The following is a 3,189-nucleotide window of genomic DNA, read 5'->3' on the forward strand; positions in this document are numbered from 1 at the left end:
AAATAAAGGTTAAGTTTGGGGAGCGTGGAATCAAGAATCTGGGAACTTGGAGAGGTGATCAGTCATAGTAACCAGGGGCACACTTGGTGAAGAGAGACATGGCTGAAGTCCAACAGTTAAGGAAATCCCTGTCAGGTCATAGGCTGACTGGGAAAAGAGGCAATAGAAATTCAACGACTACACACAGCAAGGAATCCAGGTCTTGCAAAAATAGTTTGGAAGTCACTGTAGAAACAGGGAATAAGCAGCAAAAGCAATACCTGAGAAGGAACAGCCTGATCTCCAGAGTGGCCATGTGGTACTGCTCAATGTTCAAGTCTTGAAAAATTACAAAGCTTGAAAGAAAGGGAAACATGGCTCAGTCAGAGGGAAAGGACAGAAACTGTCCCTGAGGGAGCCCAGACATTGGCATTTGTCATCAAAGACACTAAGTCATCTGTTCTAAATACACTCAGTAAGCCCAAGGAAGCCATGGGCCAAAGACCTAGAGGAACTGAGGAGGAGGATGTGTGAAGGAATGAATTCAGTGAAGAGACAAAACTGGTAAGAGGGAACCAAACATTCTGGAGCTGCAGAGTACAGTACCTGAAGTGAGAGGTTCATGAGAGGGTTCAGAAGAAGAAGAACCAGTGAACTTGAAGATGAGGCAGGTGAAGTCCTGTCTGAGATGCGGGGAGAAAAGAATGAAGATATGAACAGAGCCAGAGTGCTGAAATACCGGCCTAACTACCAACGCGCACTAAGAGAATGCCAGAACAATAAACAGGTGACTACTTGAAAAAATGATGATCCAAAACTTCTCAAATTTGATGAAAGATTTAAATAGGCATGTCTAAGAAGTTCAGTAAACTTCAAAGACGTCCACGTCAAAACACATTACGGTCAGACTGAACAGACAGACGCCTCGGAAGAGGTTGTGCCTGAGCGCTGGTGTGGCTGGGCCTTCTGCTGGGGCCAGGCTGTCATCATAGCCTCCTACACCTGCCCGGCGGCCACCTACATCCTTCTCCCCCATGACTCCGTGGTGAGACACCGGTGAGTGAGCTGGTGGGCTGTGGAATCTGGGGTCAAAGCGGCGGGTCCCCTGAGATTTCACACTAACAATGGGTCCTTTCCTTGGGAACCATACTGATCACTTTGCCATGCTGCAGAAGGAACACAGGAATGGAAGGTAGACACCTGGCTCCCTGCCACTCTCCTCCACCTGGAGATGCTGAGTATGTACTCGTCAGTGAACTTGTCAGTGCCCGAGGCAAAGAGACTTTACTGTGCCCCAATTTTGTAATATCTTTGTGTGGGAGAGTTTGTGGACTGGAATTGTCTGCTGGGCCTTACTTTCTGTGCAGAGAATCAACTCACAGAAGCAGGCTCTGCTTTCCCTGCTGGCTCACTGGCTCTGTCTGCATTTCATAGCAGCAGCACCTAGAGGTTATAACCTGGCATTGCATCGAAGAGATGCAACTTTGAGAAAGTCAACGTGTTAATAACGACTGCTGGTCCATCACAGTATATTTAAAGAAAAAACTTGGGGTTTCATTAAAAACTAAGACAAAATAGATGCTGCTCTACTTGAAACGCTTTATAATTAAAGATTTCAATTAAGACACTGATTCTTTTAACTCTTGTAGTAACTGGAACTTTTTAATGCAAGTGTTTATTAGAGAAGTGAGTCACCAAGAAGTAAAGGTGAGTAAGAGCAAAGATGATACTTCTCATGAACTAGAGAACCAGTGTATCTCACACTTCCCTCCAGAACATGTGGAGAGAGCAGGACAGTCTGGCCATGTCTACACACTGATGGGTGTCATGGAATCATCAGTGTGGACCAGGTCCCACTGGCTTCAAAATTAGATCTGCTATGAATTACTGTGGAAAGCTTGAAAAATATTGATTAAAAAAAACTTTTGCAAGACACTCTATGCTGGAATATCGAGAAATACTGAAACAATGCCAAATGCTGGAATGTTGAGAAAACAGCACATACACCTGCCCAAACCCAGTGACCTTCCCATTAATCTCCAGAGCCTCCCCCATCCTCCTTCCCAACCACCTTACCTAATACCCATCCCCCTCCAGCCTCCCTTTTCCCACCACAGGATGTTAAAATCCCCAGCCTGTAGGAAAGGTGTGCTTTCACCCCTCTCGGAGTGTTACTCTGATGGCTGAGGGTCCCTCTCAGGTCTCCTCTCCCTAATAAATACCTGTTGCATATGAAGTTTGCAATTCTTTCTCGATATGTCTCTCTTTCAGTATCTTCATTTTCCCTTTACTCTATAACTGTCAGATGTTTGTATCCACAGTTGAATCTTTATCTTCCTGCAGAGGAACCAGTTGCTACTGATACCAAAGCAAGCAAAAGAGAGAGACAGAGAGAGAGAGAAAGAGAGGGAGGGAGGAGGGGAGGGAGGGAGAGAGAGAGAGAGAGAGAGAGAGAAAGGTTGTCTGGAACCAGAGAATTTCTCCACCTCTAAAAAATGTCAGAAAGAGAAGTTTCCAGAAGACAGAAAAACAGAATTATATTGAATTTCCAGGTGTGAAAAAGAGAAGGAAAATGGTTGCTGAGTACAGATGTTGAGGCTGGTCAGTACTCCTGGGAAGATAAGAAGATGAAACAAAAGAGACCAAAAACTAAGTGCTTGATGTCTCCTTTCTGGAAATGGCTGGGACTCATTAGCATATCATGAGCTTCAAGAAATACTCAATGACCTCAGCGGTGGCAGCAAAGATGAAGATGAGATACAGCCATCATTGGCAGTGAGGAAGATCTGGAGAGACAGCTGCAGGACAAGCTAAATGAATCACAGGAACAGCACCCAGAAAATGAAGGAAACAATCAACTGTTATGTGAATTTAGAGACAAATTGATAGCATAAAAGGCAAGCTCCAAGAAACACAGGACAGGGCAAAGCAACACAAGGATCTCAACATGAAAATGGAAAACCTGACTCTGAAGAACAGGTTTCAGACTGTGCTGGATGAACTCAATCAAAAAGATGACCAAAGAGCTTAGCTCTTTGCAAGAAGATCTAGAATGACTTGTAGGCAAGTGAGAAAGTTGATACTTGAGTTCAGTTCTCAGATTGCTATGAATTAGACAACTATTGATTTCATCAATTGGACTGGCTATTAAGACCTTATAGTAGTTCTTACTCCCTCTAATGCTCAAAGTTCTATAGAGTTGTCTCAGTC

The 3,189-nt window shown here is 44.2% G+C and overlaps 1 pseudogene; it reads left to right on the forward strand.

Moving 5' to 3' along the window:
• Positions 1-667: 667 nt before the first annotated feature.
• LOC109691001 (transcription initiation factor TFIID subunit 7-like) lies at positions 668-2,979 on the forward strand (annotated as a pseudogene).
• The last annotated feature ends 210 nt before the right edge of the window (positions 2,980-3,189 follow it).

Source organism: Castor canadensis, chromosome 13 (genome assembly GCF_047511655.1).
Source record: "Castor canadensis chromosome 13, mCasCan1.hap1v2, whole genome shotgun sequence".
NCBI lineage: Eukaryota > Metazoa > Chordata > Mammalia > Rodentia > Castoridae > Castor > Castor canadensis.